Source organism: Manis javanica, chromosome 14 (assembly GCF_040802235.1).
Source record: "Manis javanica isolate MJ-LG chromosome 14, MJ_LKY, whole genome shotgun sequence".
NCBI lineage: Eukaryota > Metazoa > Chordata > Mammalia > Pholidota > Manidae > Manis > Manis javanica.
The window spans coordinates 85,255,716-85,276,274 of NC_133169.1; the positions used below are offsets into that span (position 1 = coordinate 85,255,716).

The 20,559-nt window shown below is 39.6% G+C and overlaps 1 protein-coding gene across 9 annotated transcripts in view; it reads right to left on the bottom strand.

Annotated features, from left to right (window-relative positions):
- The window catches only part of FAM13B (family with sequence similarity 13 member B), a 98,377-nt gene that overhangs the window by 65,418 nt on the left and 12,400 nt on the right, over positions 1–20,559 (bottom strand). For 5 of the 9 annotated variants that reach the window (XM_017669995.3, XM_073221686.1, XM_073221682.1 and 2 more), the window contains exon 1: positions 15,537–15,843. The exons of 2 other annotated variants lie outside the window; for them this stretch is intronic. The gene's annotated coding sequence lies outside the window, so the exon portion shown is untranslated. Of the gene's footprint in view, positions 1–15,536; positions 15,844–20,559 lie in introns of those variants that run through there. 2 more of the 9 variants (XM_073221687.1, XM_073221685.1) reach the window with 1 other exon arrangement.

Consider the following 20,559-nt stretch of genomic DNA (forward strand, 5'->3'; position numbering starts at 1 on the left):
AACAAAGAAAGTAAGAAGAGACAAAGGAGTACATTACATAATGATAAAGGGGTCAATCCAACAAGAGGATATAACCAATATAAATATCAATGCTCACAATATAGAAGCACGTACAAATGTGAAACAAATACTAACAGAAGTAAAGGGGGAAATAGAATGTAATACATCACTTGAGGAGACTTACTCCAAAGGACAGATCAACCAGAAAGAAAATAAGTAAGGAGATAGAAGCACTGAACAACACATTAGAACAGATGGACCTAACAGACATCTACAGAACACTCCACCCAAAAACAGGATACACATTCTTCTCAGAGCACATGGAAGATTTTCAAGAAAAGATCATATACTAGGCTACAAAAAGAGCCTCAATAAATTCAAAAGGATTGAAATTGTACCAACCAGCTTCTCAGACCACAAAGGTATGAAACTAGAAATAAATTATGCAAAGAAAACAAAAAAGCCCACAAACACATGGAGGCTTAACAACATGCTCCTAAATAATCAATGGACCAATGGCCAAATAAAAGCAGAGATCAAGCAATATATAGAGACAAATGAAAACAAAACCTCAATACCCCACAATCTGTGGGATGCAGAGAAGGTTGTTCTAAGAGCAAAGCATATTGCAATAGAGGCTTACCTCAAGAAAGAAGAACAATCCAAAATGAAAAGCCTAACTCACAATTAATGAAACTAGAAAAAGAAGAACAAATGAGGTCCAAAATAGGTAGAAGGAGGGACATAATAAAGATCAGAGCATAAATAAATAAAATTGAGAAGAATAAAAGGCCAAAGAATCTATGAAACCAGGAGCTGGTTCTTTGAAAAAATAAACAAAAGAGATAAACCCCTATCCAGACTTATCAAGAAAAATAGAGTCTACACATATAAGCAGAATCAGAAATGAGAAAGGAAAAATCACTAGTCACCACTGAAATACAAAGAATTATTAGAAAATACTATGAAAAATTATATGCTAACAAATTGGATAACCTAGAAGAAATGGACAACTTTCTAGAAAAATACAACCTTCCAAGGCTGACCAAGGAATAAACAGAAAATCTGAACAGACCAATTACCATCAATAAAATTGAATTGGTAATCAAAAAACTATCTAAGAACAAAATCCCTGGACCAGACAGCTTCACAGCAAAACTTTATTAAACATTTAGTGAAGACCTAATACCCATCCTCCTGAAAGTTTTCCAGAAAGTAGAAGAGGACGGAATACTTTCAAACTCATTCTATGAAGCCAACATCACTCTAATACCAAAACCAGACAGACACCACAAAAAAAAGAAAATAACAGACTAATATCCCTGATGAACATAGATGCAAAAAAATACTCAACAAAATATTAGCAAACCAAATTCAGAAGTACATCAAAAAGATCATTCATCATAATCAAGTAGGATTTATTCCAGAGATGCAAGAATGGTATAACATTCAAAAATCCATCAACATCATCCACAACATCAACAAAAAGAAAGACAAAAGCCACAGGATCGTATCCATAGATGCTAAAAGAGCATTCAACAAAATTCAACATCCATTCATGATAAAAACTCACAACAAAATGGGTATATAGAGCAAGTACCTAAGATCACATATGACAAACCCACAGCAAACATCATACTTAGCAGCAAGAAGCTGAAAGCCTTTACTTTAAGATCAAAACAAGACAAGCATGCCCACTCTCCCCACTTTTATTCAACGTAGTTCTGGAGGTCCTAGACATGGCAGTCAGACAACACAAAGAAATAAAAGGCATCCAGACTGGTAAGGAAGAAGTTGAACTTCATAGTTTGCAGAGGACATCATATTGTACATAAAAAACCCTAAAGAATCCACCCCAAAACTACTAGAACTAATAACTGAATTCAGCAAAGTTGCAGGATACAAAATGAATACACATCTGTCTAGTGATGAACTAGCAGAAAGAGAAATCAAGAAAACAATTCCATTCACAACTGCATCCAAAAGAGTAAAATATCTTGGAATAAACCTAACCAAGGAAGTGAAAGACCTATACCCTGAAAACTACAAGACACTCATGAGAGAAATTAAAGAGGACACTAATAAATGGAAATACATCCTATGCTCACAGATAGGAAGAATTAATATTGTCAAAATAGCCATCCTGCCTAAAGCAATCTACAGATTCAGTGCAATCCCTATCAAAATACCAACAGCATTCTTAGAGCAAAGAGTTCTAAAATTAATATGGAACCACAAAAGACCCCGAATAGCCAAAACAATACTGAGAAGGAAGAATAAAGCTGGGCGGATTACACTCTCCAACTTCAAGCTCTAATACAAAGCGACAGTAATCAAGACAATTTGGTACTGGCACAGGAATAGACCAATAATCAATGAAACAGAATAGAGAGCCCAGATATAAACCCAAGCATATATGGTCAATTAATATACAATAAAGGAGCCATGGACATACAATGGGGAAATAACAGCTTCTTCAACAACTGGTTTTGGCAAAACTAGACATTTACATGTGAGAGACTGAAACTGGATTATTGTCTAACTCCATAAACAAAAGTAAACTCAAAATGGATCAAAGACCTGAATGTAAGTCATTAAACCTAAAACTCTTAGAAAAAACATAGGCAAAAATCTCTTGAATATAAACATGAGCAACTTCTTCCTGAACGCTTCTCTGCAGGCAAGGGAAACAAAAGCAAAATGAGCAAATGGGACTACATCAAACTAAAAACCTTCTGTACAGCAAAGGACATCATAAGTAGAAAAGGCATCCTACAGTATGGGAGATTATATTTGTGAATGACATATCTGACAAGGGGTTAACATCCAAAATATATAAAGAACTCACATGCCACAACACCCAAAAAGCAAATTTAAAAATCCTATTATGACCAGACACTTCTCCAAAGAAGAAATTCAGATCAGATGACTAACAGGCACATGAAAAGATGCTCCACATCACTAATTATCAGAGAAATGCAAATCAAAACTACAATGAGATATCACCTCACACCAGTTAGGATGGCCAACATCCAAAAGATTAGGAACAACAAATGCTGGCGAGGATGAGGAGAAAGGGGAATCCTCTTAAACTGCTGGTGGGAATGTAAATTATACTTCAACCATTGTGGAAAGCAATATGGAAGTTCCTTAAAAAACTTACAATAGAAATACCACTTGACCCAGGAATTCCTCTCCTAGGAATTTACCCAAAGAAAACAAGTTCTCAGATTCAAAAAGACATGCACCCCTATGTTTATTGCAGCACTATTTACAATAGCCAAAATACGGAAGCAACCTAAGTGTCCATTAGTAGATGAATGGATAAAGAAGTGGTACATATACACAATGGAATACTATTCAGCCATGAGAAGAAAACAAATCCTACCATTTGCAACAACACTGATGCAGCTGGAGGATATTATGCTCAGTGAAATAGCCAGGCAGAGAAAGACAAGTACCAAATGATTTCCCTCATTTGTGGAGTGTAACAACGAAGCAAAACTGAAGGAACAAAACAGCAGCAGACTCACAGACTCCAAGAGGGACTAACGGTTACCAAAGGGGAGGGATGGGGGAGGGGTGGTGGGGAGGGAGGGAGAAGGGGATTGAGGGGTATTATGATTAGTACACATTATGTGGGGGTGGGGGGCCCACAGGGAATACAGTGTAGCACAGAGAAGACACATAGTGACTCTATATCATCTTACTATGCTGATGAACAGTGACTTCAATGGGCTATGGGGGGGACTTGATAATATGGGTGAATGTAGTAACCACACTGTTTTTCATGTGAAACCTTCCTAAGAGTGTATATACCTTAATTTAAAAAAATACTGAGGGGAAGGAAAACCATATTCCTACAATAAATGTTTAGAAGATGATTACTTCATAAGAGTGTATATCAATGATACCTTAATTAAAAAAAAAAACTGAGGGGAAGGAAAACCATATTCCCACTACAAATGTTTAGAAGATGGTTACTTCTAAAACATCCTGCAATGCCTGCTAAAACATGTACTCTACTCATCTGAAAAACTTCAAAGTAAAGTTATATAAGACCTGTTAGACAAGTTAACTTCAGGGATAAGATGTTTAATGAATTTACATTAAGTCTGGTTGACAACTTTACAATGTTAAAGAAAGCTTTGCTTTATGTATAATAAAATGAAGACTCATTAGAATATCTCAGAAGCAAGTTCCAAATATCACTAAAACGGCTACTCATGTTTAGTGTGTCTTATTAATGAAACCAGGAACCAGTTGTCTCATCCAGTGTCCTCTTCTGCTCTCAACCTCTGACGAGATAATCTGATAGCATTCCCCTTCTCTAAGACAATACTGGGTAGGAAGCTACACATTCATCAGTATAAATGCACTCCTCCTAGTGGGAAAACAAAGGCATAACTCTTTCAAGTGATGAGTCTCTCTCTCCTGAAGAAGAGCATCAATGATGATGACAATGATGATGAAGCAAACATCAACAGCAACATTAAATGAGCAATTATTGTCGTGTGCCAGGCAGTTACATGTGCTTTATAATAAAGTATTATTATAACCCTTAATGAGACACTGCCCAGGTTCAACAATTTATCCACAGTCCACCCAGCTAATAAGGGTCAGAGGCAGAATATAAACCCAGAGAGTGTGACTCACAAAGTCCTTGCTCTTAATCACTATCCTACAGTATCACTCGATGTAAATTCTCACGATTTAAAGTACCACAGAAACTCACATTTTGTCATTCAACTACCCAAAGAATCTTATATACATTATAAGAGGTCAGTTATTACTAGCTTGCTAAAAGGTACTTAACGCCCCAAGCCCTATCTAGAACACACCGCTGAGAGCATCTGCTGGAGAGTGGCCCAATATAACACTTCTGCAAACTGCAAAGGAATTTCTGACATTATTTAGTCCTGTTTCCCCACCCCTTTTCAGAGCTTCAATCATGTTAACTATTCCCTTGATACATGTAGTGGGCTGAGTAATATCCCCTAAAACTCATTTCCACTCAAAATCTAAGAATGTGGACTCACTGGGAAATAGGGTCTTTGTAATTAGTTAAGGATCTCAAGATGAAATCATCCTAGATTTAGGGTGGGTCCTAAATCCAATGACTTAGTATCTTCATAAGAGGAGGAGTGGAGGACAGGACACACAAAAGAGAGACATGGAGGGCAAGACGACCATGTGAAGATGGAGGCAGAAATTCAAGTTACGCTGTCTTTGACAGCATACAGACAACAAACACCAGGGCCACTAGAAGCTGGAAAAGGCAGGAGCTGATTCTTCCCTAGAAACTTAAGGGGGGGGGGATGGCCCTGCCCACACCCTAATTTTAGACTTCTGGCCCCCTGATCTGTGACAGAAAACTTTCCATTGTTTTAGAGTCCCATTTGTGATAATCTGTCACGGAAGCCCTAGAAAACTAACACAACATCTAAGCTACAATGTCCAATTCTGAAAGGAAAAAAAAAAAGAAAAAGCAAACAGCATCAGGTACCACAGAAAATTGTCCCAAAGACATCTAATAAAATGGCTTAGCAGTTGCATCAATAAAATGCAAAGAAAGCAGTCAATAAATAAAAGCATGACACAAGAGACTACAATGTGCAGACTTTCAAAAGAACCAAGTGTCTCCAAAAGCATAATTTTATTACAAATCAAAACAACAAAATCATTTTAAATGATTTTGACTAGCATAGTGGTACTGACAGCGAATAAGAAATCATTTTGAATTTTACACTCACAAACTTCACCATGAGACAAGAGCGATAAAAACAATGCAATTAAATTCCAATACAGCTAGCTGGGTGAGAAGTACATTCAGGTGAGTATACCTTCATGTACCAGTTATGAACCAAAGCTCTGCTAAGGCCCCAGGTACTTTTGCACTCCATTCAGCTCCTTACATATACATATATATGATAGCAACAAAAAACACCTTTCTTAAACATAAAGTCTTTAATACCTACTAAAATTAGTAGTAAAGGATAATGTTCTTCATGTAATTGTAGATTAATGACACCAAAATAAAAAAATTAATTGAAAAAAAAAATTAGTAGTAAAGGGCTTCTAAGAATGGATAGAACACCAACATCTATACTATGGATAACCACAGCAGAAAACATTAGCTGAGCTCTTACAACATGCCAGGAACTACTTTAAGGGCTTTAAATGTATCAACTCATTTAATCCTCACAATAAATCCTTTAAAGTACTTTTATTATATCCATTTCACTGATAAGAAAACTAGAAAGCATACAAACTTTTTGTGGAGGAAAGAAAGTGTCTATGTCATGATGGCGGTAGTGGTTGTTACATGTTTGACACACTTGTCAAAACTTATTGAACTGACATTTTAAATTGGTGAATGCTATTGTATAGAAATTATACTTCAATAAAACTGAAAAAAGGGAAAGAAATCACATGAATAAAGGCATAGCTTCACTTTAATAGATTAACTAATACTATTTTCATTTTAGAAGATGACATTTTTAAAATATATTTTTCCACCCACAAAAGGATAATAAAACATTTCCTTTAACCATTTCAAGACTTGTCCTGTTCGTTCTTACTATGTTATCCGACATACCCAGAAATTACTAAATTTTCTAACAAAGAAACAATTCAAGTTGCAGTACGGACATTATAAATTTTAAACGCCAGTACAAAGCTTTTCGAAGCAAACAATTTAACAGAACACTATAGTAGTAAGATTAGATCTGCATATACTAATAAAGTTCTATCATTATACTAATAAGTAACCTGTGCTAAGCAGCAACTACCAACATAAATTGCCATTTTCATGTGAAAAAGGTCTACCTTCAAATAGAATATAAAGAAACAAGAAAACTCACTTTTGCTCTAAAGTGAGATTCTGACAAAATAGTATACAATTCACACAGAAAGAAAATTTAAAAGGACTACCTCAATAATTGCTAAAGACAGAAAGAAAAAATTTTTTTCTATTACTAGCATACAAAGAGCAAAAAGCCAACAGGGAGATGGGTCTCAATAAAGATGAGAAACTTTGGGAAAAGAGATTTAAGTCTGCAAACAGTTGCAGTGTCTGACTCTAAGTTAGTGAACCAAGGCTTAAGGAAAATAAACTTACCCCTGCTCCATACATTCTTTTCATTAGCAAGCTCTAAATAATTCACCACAGCAAAGAAAAAGCCATCTTTTATTCCAACTAAACAAGAATGGTACTACAAAAGTTGCCTAATATGCTTAATCAGTGGTTCTTTCCTGGCCTGAGAAAATGACAAGGCATTAATTTGTCAGGGATCCTTAAGAGAATCAAGCAATTAGGAAGGCTGAACAAATGTTTCAAAAGCATATAAACTAACCCATCAAATGGTCATAGATGTTACTTCAATCAGGAAACCATCAAGTTATTAAAATATGTTATTAAATTCATACTGACTTATCATTAAATAATTTATCACCGTATAACTAAACAATTCAGGACTAGAAAATTTTTTAATAGAAGGGAGCTCTAATACTCAAAAGTTTAGGAACTTCTTTGTCTTAAAAAAATAAAACCAGATGCTCCACATTGCTAATTATCAGGGAAATGCAAATTAAAACCACAATGAGATATCACCTCACACCAGTTAGGATGGCCAGTATCAAAAAGACTAAGAACAAACGCTGGCAAGAACGCAGAGAAAGAGGAACCCTCCTACACTGCTGGTGGGAATGTAAATTAGTTCAACCATTGTGGAAAGCAATATGAAGGTTCCTCAAAAAACTAAAAATAGAAATACCATTTGACCCAGGAATTCCACTCCTACGAATTTACCCAAAGAAAATAACTTCTCAGATTCAAAAAGACATATGCATCCCTATGTTTATTGCAGCACTATTTACAATAGCCAAGATACAGAAGCAACCTAAGTGTCCATCAGTAAATGAATGGATAAAGAAGATGTGGTACATATACACAATGGAGTATTATTCAGCCATAAGAAGAAAACAAATCCTACCATTTGCAACAACATGGATGGAGGTGGAGGGTATTATGCTCAGTGAAATAAGTCAGGTGGAGAAAGACAAGTACCAAATGATTTCCCTATTTGTGGAGTGTAACAACGAAGCAAAACTGAAACAAATAGCAGCAGACTCACAGACTCCAAGAAGGGACTAGTGGTTACCAAAGGGTAGGGGTGGGGGACGGTGGGTGAGGAAGGAGGGAGAAGGGGATTGTGGGGTATCACGATTGGTGCACATCATGTGTGTGGGGTCACGGGGAAGACAGTGTAGCTCAGAGAAGATAAGCAGTGACTCTGTGGCACCTTACTACACTGATGGACAGTGACTGCAATGGGGTATGAAGGGGGACTTGATAATAAGGCTGAATGTAATAACCACATTATTTTTCTTGTGAAACCTTCATAAGAGTGTATATCAATGATACCTTAATAATTTTAAAAAAAGAATATAAAGTATTTCTTGCAAAAACTACTATCCCTACGCCTGAGAATTTTTTCATCAGTGCACTTTAACATACTACTTGAGGGAACAATCTTCCTCCATGGTGATTCCACTAAACTACAATGAACAATGCAATCAAGCATATTTTGTAGGACTACAAATCGTGGTACTAAACGTAGCACATATATTTCACAGACTGCAACCCACTAAATATAAACATTTTACTTTGAGACAGCTCATTATTCCTCTCTTACTTAAGGATTCAGGCAAAAACTGGTTGCCCCTAGAGATAATCTATTGGTAAATAGCCTGACTCATTTTAAGAAACTCTCAAAAGGGTCTGCAGCCACAGTCAACTATTTTATAACCTCCAACCGTGATTTCAAGCTTTTCAAATCAAAGGCAATGAAGCCAGAGGGAGGTAAATAAAAAGTCCCCTCCTCTATTCTCAATGTTCTCAATACTAAAATCTAATCTAAATTCCCCTGTACAAAATTCCTCAGTTGTTTTTCAATACTTAAAACCCTGGAATCCAAAATCTTGGGTCATGAAAAATTTTTGAGCACCACCCTCATACATGTACACATATTTCTAAAGCAGATAGTGAGAAATATACAAGCATATTATGTACATAATATACATAACACAAATTAACAATTTAGGATTAAAAACAGAAAAACAAGTATTTTAATACACACACACTTTAATATATCATCCTGCCCATCCAAAGTGCCAGCACCCCACTTTTGAGACCCACGATCTAGAACCTGGATCTCTAACTTCGTATGGGGGTGGGAAGTGGTTTGCTCCGTATACAAACTGTGACGCCATAACCCCAGTCCAGCTAGGCCTCTGTATGTTTAACAAGCTCTTCAGATGATCACAATGCATGCAAAGTTTTAAGAACCTCTGGTATACAGGAAATACTTCACTTCCCAGAAAAATCTCCCTTCCTGCCACTCCCTCACTCTTGTGTTCAACGATACTTAACTACTTGAAGTTCACAGTCCATCCCTCCTAGGCTTTTGCACATACTGTTTTCTGAGCTTGGACCCCTAACTCAACACCATAACTAACCACCCCCTTGACCAGCCCCTTCTTGTTCACCCCAACTTCTACTGATCCTCAAGTCTAACTCCTACTTTCTCTGTCAAACCTCTCCTAATTTCCTGAGGCCAACAGCTCTCCTTCTTTGCTCCTAATGCATCTCTTACCTTTTTAGCAATTATCCCATAGAATTTACAAGAATGTGTCTCTCAATAAAGAGAATCCTTGAAGGCAAGAACCCTGTCACTTTGTATCACCAAAGTCCTCACACAATGTTTGACATGTAATCTAGTTTTTAAAATATGTCGAATAAAGACATAAATGAGAAAACAAATATTGGCCAAAGTGAAGAAGATAAAGGGGCACATCCTTAAGTGTTTAAAAACTAAAAAAAATATCAAAAATGGATGCCATATCTACTGCCAGCAATACCAAAGATTACTGAATCAAGAAGGGAAAGCAACCATCATTTATGGAATATTTATAAGCACTTTACAAGTCATTTCTCACTCTTCCCCCTTTTGTATATATAAAAACAGTGTTGTAAGCCTCAGGACACTCAGCAAAACAAAGTTCATACATAGTGATGCTAGAATGTGCTGTTAGATCTAACTGCAAATCCCCCTAATGAAAGCAATTTCAATCACAAGAAACCAGAACATTTAAACAAGCACTATTACAAGGGCAAAAGACCTGGCTCTCTCACATTCACTTGGAAACCAGCCACATTTCTGATTCAAAAAGCCAGAGACCATGGAGTTCTTGGAGTCAGATAAAGGAACTTCCCTAGAGGATGACCTCTTGAGGTATGTGTCAGGAGTCAGATCCAGTTTTATATGGTTCACACATCAGTGCATGAAAAACAAGAAAGAGTGATAAAGCGATGTTTAATCCTACTTACGAAAGTATGAGGAATGGTAACACTTTAAATGCCTGGCTCCTGATTAAAGGGTAAGCCTGTAATATGCTAGAGCAAGATGGCTCCCAGCAGGTCCCTTTCCCCCACGGGCATTCCAATGTCACTGGTCTACTGATGTACAGGGTACCATGGACAACTCCACAACTGGTTCTAGCCAAATCGCCCCCTGTAAACCAGGACATTTTTCTTTTTGCACAAACTTGTGTAAAAACTGCTCTTGGGGGAAAAAAGGATGTTGGCACATGAACAAAAAAAGTACCAATTATACTCATTTCTGTATCTGTCTTTCCTACTCGGTTGTGAACTTTGAGAGCAAAAAACATGACTTCATCTTTGTTTCCCCAGTTGTGCACAGTGAACAATAGCAGAAGCCCAGTATCTCACTGATGCTATCAATTCTGGTGCATGTTCCACACTTGACTATCCAACTGAATCCTCACACGATTACCCTGCAAGATAAACAGGATGCGAGATTACCATTCCCTTCCTCAGAAGATGAACAGCAACAAAAAAATTTCACAAGTGAAGAAACTGGTCCAAAGTCACTGAACTACTGAGTAGAACTCAAAATCTGCTGTCTTTAAGGTGGATGCTCTTTCAGGCAATAAATGACTACACTAATAACTGAAAATTGTTTAAAACTGCATTGAAATGTATGAAGCCACACAAGGTAACTCATAAAACAAATATTTTGTACTTGCTAGTCAAAAATCATTTGAAAACTAAAATATTCCTTAAAAGGAAAAAAATGTATCTTTTCAAAAGTGATTCTACAACCAACCTGCTCTTCCTCATCTTATCTGATCCTAAATTTGAGACTCTGTCTTTCCAAACTTTTAATCCACTGTGACTGTGTGTGTTCAAAATTAGGACCACAAAGCACCACCCTCTGCCCTCTCTCCAAAAATACCAATCATCTACTATGTCAGTCAACAATGGTTTTCAGTTTTATTTCTACTTTTCCTTTTCAATTGTAAGAAAAACCAGTTTAATACACAAAAGCAAAAATATCTTAAGAATAAGAAAACAACTTTTCTCCTTCTATTCCTGAAAAGTACAACAGAAACCCATCAGACATCTCTGAAAATTGTTTAAAACGAAAGGGATAATTATTATTCACAAGGAAAAGAAAACATACACCAGAGCTAGGTAATAACCTGACAGGAATAATTTGGGTAATTTCCCTCTAGTAGAAATCCAGTAAATTTCATTTAATTATCTTGTCAACTCACTGCATTTTCCTGAACCTAACACTTTTACATATTCTGGTTCACCTACCTACATCCCCCACCACCTTCTCCTCATCTTCAGTTCCCACTCAAGTCCCATTCTTGTAGAGGCTTTGTCCAACTCACTCAATCCCACTATCTCACCTGTTAATTTCTCTTACCACCTATCATTCCTTGGTTCCTAAACATTCACCATATATTCTTTTCTGTGTTTGTTTAATGTCTCTTTCTACCAAGAGTGTAAACACTTTGAGGTCCACTGGTGGTTTTGATTTTTTTTGTTTTTTCAAAGAACAGTTTTATTCAGGTATTCACAACAAAATTCACTTGTTTCAAATATACAATTCAATGATGTCTAGTAAATTTACAAAGTTATACAATCATCACCAAGTGATTGCTTGAGTTTTGCTCCTCAATTTATCTCTGGCATTTAGAGAGAGATAAATATAACTTTAAAAAAAATAAGAGATTGTCTCTAGAATGAATAAATCAATCTGATAAGGAGTTTTTCTTGTAATCCCATTACTAATATTTAATGTACCGTATGATTGCATTGGTGTGTTAAAACTGCCTTTATTACAGTCCATTACAAATATCCTTCACATCTTCATTTCCAATCAAAGCAGGCTCTTTTGTAAGGCCCCAGAATGAACCCACTCACATACAAGCCTACTGCCTCACTTCAGGAACCCTGACTCAGGTCAAGTTTGTGTGTACATACTACATTTTTTCTCCTTCAGGTAACCCCCTCCTCTGCTTCGAGCTATTTGGAGCCATGTTAATAAAACACCTTATAAACAAAAGAAAGTTCAGGAGCAGTAAACTTACTCATTGGTGAGGATAAGGTCTTCAAATAATGGATGAACCTTTGTAATAGTGAAGTGATGGAAATAAGCTCTTTGCACTGACATACCTCTAGTTGAGATCTACATATAGTGTAACCTACTAAATAACTGAAACCTTTTTTAGATATAAAATCAGTCCCTCTGCTGGTTATCCATCTGTGAAGCAGAAATTTTCTATTTTTAAAATTTCAGTATTTCATTTATTTTCAAAATTAAGGTTTTCGGATAAAAGATTAAACATTTATAAAATATAACTTTATAAATTATTTTTAAATAGTTTTCTAAAAATGTAACTCAACAACAAACAAAACCAATTCAAAAATGAGCAAAGAGTTTGAGTACTTATTTCTCCAAATAAAATATGCAAATGAAAAGATGCTCAACATCACTGTCTTAGGGCAGTGAAAATCAAAACCTCAATGAGATGCCAGTTAATCCAGTTAAACCAGGACAGCTATTACCAAACAACTAAACCAACAACAGTAAGGGAGAGTAACAACTGCTGGAGAGGATGTGGGGAAACCAGAATCCCTGGGCATTGCTAATGGGCATGCAGCAGCCCTGAAAAACAGGATGTTCCCCCAAAAGTTAACATATAATTACCATAAGACCAGTAATTCCACTCCTAGGTACATACACAAAGAAATCAAAAACAGGAATTCAAACAGATACTTGACCACCAATGTTTACAGCAGCATTCACAAAAGCCAAAAGGTGTGTTAAAAAAGAGACAACAGATCCAAAATGGAGTCACTCATGCTAAGCCCACATCACCAAACCAAGACTTTATTATCCAACCTAACTACAGTTTCAGCGTCCCCCAGGAACGGTACCTTAACCAGTCAGTCTGGAATAGTGGTCAACACTAGTGAGGTAATCTGAAGGAGAAACATCCTCCACCCCCGCCAGGCTCACCACCCTCTGACGAAAGACCGCCCCCCTCTACTGGCTGGCCCCAAAGAAAGGTGACCTTGACTAAAACAGCCTACTTTTTAATGGTAACTTCCTTGTCCTGTCTCATCCTGCTTATAAACGTCTTCCATTTGTACAGCTCCTCAGAGCTCTTTTCTGTTTGTTAGATGGGATGCTGCCTGATTCACGCATGGTTGAACAAAGCCAGGAAGATATTTAAAATTTACTCAGTTGAGTTTTGTAACAGTTGTAAACAATCCAACTGTCCATCAACAGGTGTGTACATACGTGCATGATGTATATACACACAATGGAGTATATTATTCAGTCTTAAAAAGTTTTGATGCATGCTACAACATAGATGAAAACATGCGACATAAGCCAGACACTGAAGGACAAATGTTATATGATTCCACCTACTTAAGGTACCTAGAGTAGGCAAATTCATACAGACAGAAGGTGGAACTGAGGTTAAGGGGCTGGGAAGGAACAGGGAATGGGGTATGTCTACAGAGCTTTTGTTTGAGATGATGAAAAAGTTCTGGAAATGGATGACGGTAATGCTTGCACAATATTGTCAATGTACTTAATGTCACTGAATTGTACACTTAAGAGATTAAAATGGTAAATTTTGTAATATTTAAAACTTTTTTTTAATGTATATCAACAGCAATTTATACTATCATATTCCCCAGTGTTAGTGTACAATGAAGAGGGAGCCATGCACAGACTGAGGTTATTCATAAATGACAATAAATGTAGTTGTCATTTTACTGGTGGGGAAAAACTGACAAGTCACAATGTATTCATTTCAACTATTTTCTCTGTCCTAAAACAATGGCAGTCTAATAAAAACCACACTATAACATTTTCTTCATCCAAGGAAGAATTTTATGGCATTGTGATAGGCCTTTCTACAATGATACGCCTGTTTACAATTTCCCCAGGACTTAAGCTGTGTCACAGATCCTTAATTGGTAAAACAATTAAGTTGGAGAAAATACTGCCCCAATTTTAAAAGCAGCAGAGATCAATAAAGTACGGGACTCCCCATGGATATAATAATGACCAGTTCATTCAGTGCCAATCAACAATTACTAAATGCGCAGTACCTGTGAAAAACCCATTGCAAGGTTACAACAAGTATTGCAAGGTTACAAAAAGAAAAGTTGAAGATACAATCTCATTTTAAACCAGAAAGTCAGCAATTCAGAACTATCCTTTAATGTCTGCCTTTAGAAGTGCACCCGTTATTTAATGCCTACAGTCTGCATCACGGTGGTTCCAGTTGCCATTTTTATATGATCAGCCTTGTTGAACCTACGGTAAATTTGAGTTTTTTTCACTGATTAGATGGTATAATGCGGAACCGAATTAAATACTGCAAATGCCTCTCTGCAAGTTAGTTTTTTTAATTGCTTACAAAAGGGTAACCAATTTCCCAGTGACCAAGTGCGCCGACCAATTTAATTCCCTATAACCTTCCTCGGAAACTAGTCGCCTCATCTGAAACTTAATGCTATATACTCCCTCTAGCCTAGCCTATATGCAGAGCGCATTCTAGACAAGTCCCCAGTGTACCAACGGCCCGATTTTGGCTATATTCTCTGGGCAATTTAAGGAAGTCGGTAACCACCCATCTCACGTGATCTTAAAAAGGGGCGCAGTTGAACCCGGAAAAACACTTTTTTTTTTTTTTTGCATCAACTTCATTGCCCAGCATGAAGGAAGTGGGCAGGGAGGTGGCGCAGGTCGGGAGTGCAGGGGAGGCTAGCAAACTAGCGTGGGTTGCTGGGCCTTCTAGTTTGGGGGAGCTAGGAGGTGAGAAGGCACACTCGCTCACGCGCACTGCAGCGGCTGAAAAATCCAAGACTGCCACACCTCCCGGGATCCCCCCAACCCCCACCCCACCCACCCTCGGCAGTCCGGAGCACGGCTTCATCTTCTCTAGCTGGAGCAGGAAGGGGGCCCGATCTACGGAAGCCACACCTGCAGGGCACTGCCCCCGATCCCCCACGCCCCAAAGCACAAGGCCCTTGAGTACCGCGCGGGTGGGAACACTGGGGGGCGTCAAAGGGGGGGAGGGCTGCGGCGATGGGCGACCCGCGCATGCGCAGGTACGGGTACCGCCCGTTCGCCTACCGTTGGAACCACGACGCCCAGTTCCCTGGCCGCGGCCGCTTCTCCAGGACCCGCGGCAACGACAAGAGGGCGAGAACTGAGGCCTCGTGTGACTCCGCGACCGGCGAGCCTTTTCTTTCGGCAGCCACTGGAGGAAGGCTGAGGCGACGGCCGTGGCGCGGGGCCAGCCCGGTTAGCGACCCCCGGGTGCCCCCGGCGGTGGCGGCGACGGAGACACGGAGGGGGCGGGAGCGGCTACTGAGGCAGCGGCTGAGGCACAGACCCTCCCTAAAGGCGAGCGAGAGGAGAGTGGAAGGCGGAGGGCGGGCGGGGGCCGGGCCGGACGTGACGTGCGTGGGAGGGGGCGGGGTGGGTCCGCGTGTGGGGGCGGGGCGAGCGGGCCGCCCGGGCCGCCCGGGCGAGGGCCCCGCAACCTCTGGCTACTGCCTTGGAGTCTGTGGGCTTGGAAACGCGGCTCTTCTCCCACCCCAAATTTGGGCCCCTGAGTTAGGATGCGACAAGCCGGGAGCGGGCCTGAGTCTGCAGGATTGGAAAGAGAGGAAACTGGGGAGGGGACGTAGGGGGAATAAAGGGCAAATGCGGAAGACCAAGGTTGCTCCTCGTCTCTGCGGAGGGAGGGGGCCATGCCCCGCTGCAGAAGGCCAGAAAAACCTGGGTGCCCTTATCCAGGTGAGGGGCATGGAGACCTTAACAGAAAACCCCCGGTTACAGCGAAGCAGTGATTCACATCCACCATCCAATGGGGATCTGATCGGAGACCCTGCCTGGCTCCCCAATTCCTCTTCACCTAAGGACGTGACCTAAGACTCCAGAGGAAACATAGATGGCCTCTGGTGCCCAAAGCGTCAGGGAATATAAAAATAGATAGGCTGCATGTTCACTGGGAGCGTCCTACACTAAACCAGACTTTCAGAGGCAGGCCGACTGAGGAGCCTGACACTGTACTTGCACAGCCACGCAGACCGACCCTGCAGCTCCCACGAGCTCGCAGAGGTAGGAATACTCAGCCCATCTCTTCTCTGCTTTAGCTTCTTAAGGGCTTTGAGATCCTGCATTGAGTAAACCGCAGCGCTCTGCGTTTGGACTCCTTGACGACGGGTAGAGCCAGACCTACACAAAGAACTCTTTTGAGTATCTGTAAAAATACAAACCACCACAATTCAGTTGTCCCCTACCTGCCTGAGCTGGAAGTCAGTAACCCGGAAAATGTAAAACTTTCATAGAACTTGTGTCAAGATTTTTCAAAAAAAGAAAACAAAAAGTCACCCAAAGAGATGTGTTACAGAGGCCAGGGTGGCTCCCAAATTTCATCAGAGAGATGAAAATAAATTGTCTATAATTTAAGTGTCATATGCCCAGTTGATGCTGTCATAAAAGAAGGGTGGGGTCCATAAAGATTCTAGAAGCAGCCTAATCTGACTAAGAATGTACTATGGGCTCCCACTCTGTCCAGAAGAGAGGCTACTGATTCTGATGGCCAGGACCAATATCCATTATTGGGAGTTTAAAACTTTAATTCAGATTAACTCTCTGAACAAATACTTACTGAACGCTTAATACATTTTTGTCTCAGGATACATCAGCAAATAAGATTCCTGGCTTTATTGAGTTTATATCCTGGCAAACTAAAATTTTGGATATCCTTAAGAATATACACAGGCCCATGCTCTGATTTGATTCTCATCCAGTAGTCTTCCCATCACTCCAGGGGTCTCAAATAAATAAGCACACCCACTAAGTAGCAGTTGTCCAAAGCACATGACCAGTACTAGCTGTACTACCTATACAGTCTTCCTCAATAAATTCAGCTTCTGTGCATTGTGTTGAACTATAAAGTTGTTTTATCCAAATTAATTTCTCAGAACCTCATTAAGCCTGAGTGAAGTGAAATATGTTTCTGAATTTGCCAAACGGAGGACCAGCATGACCCCTGGTTTCATAGCAGCCCAGTCAAGATGCAGCCTATGCATTAGCCTTGCCTCTCTCCTTAAACATCCTAAATGGAAGTTTTACCTATGATTCCATGCTTGAAGAACAGGAACAACACGACTGCCTCTAAAGCTTAATCACAAGCAAGTAAAACACTTGAGAGTAATCGTTAAAAGTAAAAACACTCCTAAACCTGCCCCACCTATGCAACACAGGCTGTTTACATAAGTGAGTGTAATAGGTACATTATTCTGAGTATGAAACCCATGCCTGAAAGCACCCAAAGGACAGGGACTCTTGCACTTACATGCCCTACTCCCAAAGAATGGGCTCTCAAAAAACAAATGAATTGATTTCATGACCATTTTCCTCTCTCAAACCCAAGACCTCCTTGAAAGATATCTTTTCCAGATCCTACTTTATAATATGTAATCGATATGTTCAACACGTAGGATGCAGGGGTATAATTCTGAAAAACATCCCTTTAAACCTGTGCAGTGGGAGATCTGTCGCACATCTGATTCAGGCAAGTCCTGTGAGTTCGATGGTCCCCTTAGCAATAGGAAGTCCTATAATCATTGAGTCACAAAGAGTGAAACTTCTCCATCTTCAGCGAGGGACAGCTGGCTCAGAGCTTGCCCTGGAGAGGCATCATGCCTAGTCTTTCTTGTTGTCTCTCAGCTTACCAACCAGAGGCAGAGGATGGCAGAGAGAAGAAAAGAAAGAGCAGGAAAGTGCTTAACTTTCGCTTCCATGTGATGGTTTAACCCTCTGGACCTGATAGATGTTTAAAGCTGCCTTTTTTTCTGCTGTATACTTTCTTACTACGTCAGCCCACCACCATCCCCATTCTCACACAGAGCTCCCTTCATCTGAGCAAAAGCACTCTATTTTGGCAGTCCTTTACTCCCTCTTTTAGCCCCTAGAAATCTGAAGATCTGCTTCCAACTTATTGTATTTTGAAAGCTGTTTTCGTCGGTAAGGTCTTTAGGATCTGTCAGGTAGGATCTAAGACAGCCTTTACACTGGCCCACTTACAAGCAAGCGGCCCTGGGGCCACCCAACATTGTTGTGCAAGGTTACACGCTCCATATCCTCGGGAGTGTCCGTTACGTCATCCTCTGTGTAGATTTGTATATTGGTTTTGACAGTTTTCCAGCAGGTGGCAGTAAAGTGTTTTATCCAAATTAAATTAGTGTGACTATTTTCCAGTCTATGGAGCTGAAGTATCTGGAAGGAGAGCTTTTTTCTGATGGTGCTGTTTAGGCTAGTGACAGCTCTGTGTGGTCCACACAAAGCTCTCACGCACTTCTCACCCTAATAGCCAGACAGACCAATCTCATGAGCTCTAGCAGCCCTCTGTTGTGCTGCCCGCCCTTCTCTTGTCCTCTGTATTTTCCAGGCCGGAGGCAGACACAAGTCCCCTGTGCCTCTCTAACGACAAGAGACACATCTCAAGTACTCCTGAGAAGTTCCACTGAAGGTCTCTCTCACTCAGCTTGAGGTAAAATGCAGGCAGGCATCTGTGTAAGAATCACAGTAGAGCAGCCAATGGTCTCCACAGCAATCCTCAGTAATTCTCACCTGACCTTTTATGACATCGTATGTACAGTTATGTACCTGATTTTGTCTAAATCCTCTCACTCACAGGGGGAGTCCATGTCAGAGCTCACTTTACTGAATTTTTTTCGAGGGGTCAGTGGTTGGGTTTTTTTTTTTTTATAACATCTTGGTGCTTTGGTTAAAACAGTAGTTCTCAGCCAGGAATAATTTTTATGGTCTTGTCTGGAGACACTTTTTGTCGTCAAAACTGAGAAGGTGCTATTGGCATCAAACGGGTAGAGGTCAAGGAAGCTGCTAAACATCGTAGAATGCACAGGATGCCCCCTCCATAGCAAAGGATTATCTGGTTGAAAATGTAACTAACATCTTGGAACAAAGAGAACTCTTACATTTGGCAGTCACTGTAGAGAATACCTCAAAATTATAACACTGTTTTTTCCTTTTTCCTACAAATGGTCTACCTTTCAATGTAGATGTCATTTTTTAATGTAACTAATATCGAAAACAGCATCTCAGAGAGCTATTTGACCAGGATCAGAAGTGACTGGTGTGTCTCTAAACTTCCGCTGGAGGTGAGGCCTGACAGGAAAATTATCACTTGAGGTGATTTTTTTTTCTTTGTTATTTCTTTGCAAGATAACTTTATAGCCCAGAGACACAAACATTTTACCCAGCTTATCTGAGCAAAGACTTTATGCCTCTCAGAAGTAAAGTCATGCATCAGTTCACTATAGAAGGAATATATATTTGCTGCAACCGCAGACCATGCCCTAGATTCTAGAGAGGACTTAAGCATGCCCGGCCCCCCGCCAAGGGCCACCAATGTCACTGGACTTCTCCCCTCACCCCACCCCTACCGCAAACTAGTTTGAACTCAGCTTTTCCGGATGCAGCAGGATGCTGAGCCCTTCTCTTCTGCCATCAGTAAGGAAAACCTCACTATTCAGCTCTCCTCACTCCTACTGATCTCATCTCTGACCAAGGCTATTTTGAGTACTAGCTTATAGATTCACTTTTTTTCAGTCAAAGCTGCTATTTTTTTAATACAATATTCATAAGAAACAGGAGCCACCAAGAACCAAAAAGACATATCCCATCCCTACCAATTTTATCACTTAAAAAGTAAAGTAGATGCAGCAAACATTTAATAATTATGAATGATGTACTTGGAATAAACACACTGAACTTGTAATAAGAAAGCCTGCATTCAAGTTCTAGCCATGTGACTCTGGTCAAGGTACTTAACCTAAATGTACCTTAGAATCCCCATTGGCAAAATAGGAAAAATAATACTGAAATGTATTGGTAAGCATAAAAGTGTTTTATAAGCCATATACTACAGTTTTTTCACTCTTTTCTCCTATACTGCTTTCAGAGGCCTAAAGAAGTCTCTGGAAATGTTTTGCCACCGTATGTGGGTTTTTATGGCTCTGAATGAGGCCCCATGCGGAAACCTTACTTGGCAGAAGTTGCTAAATGTTTATACATTTGTTTTGAAATGAAAATCAATAGCCCTAAACTCTTGGTACAG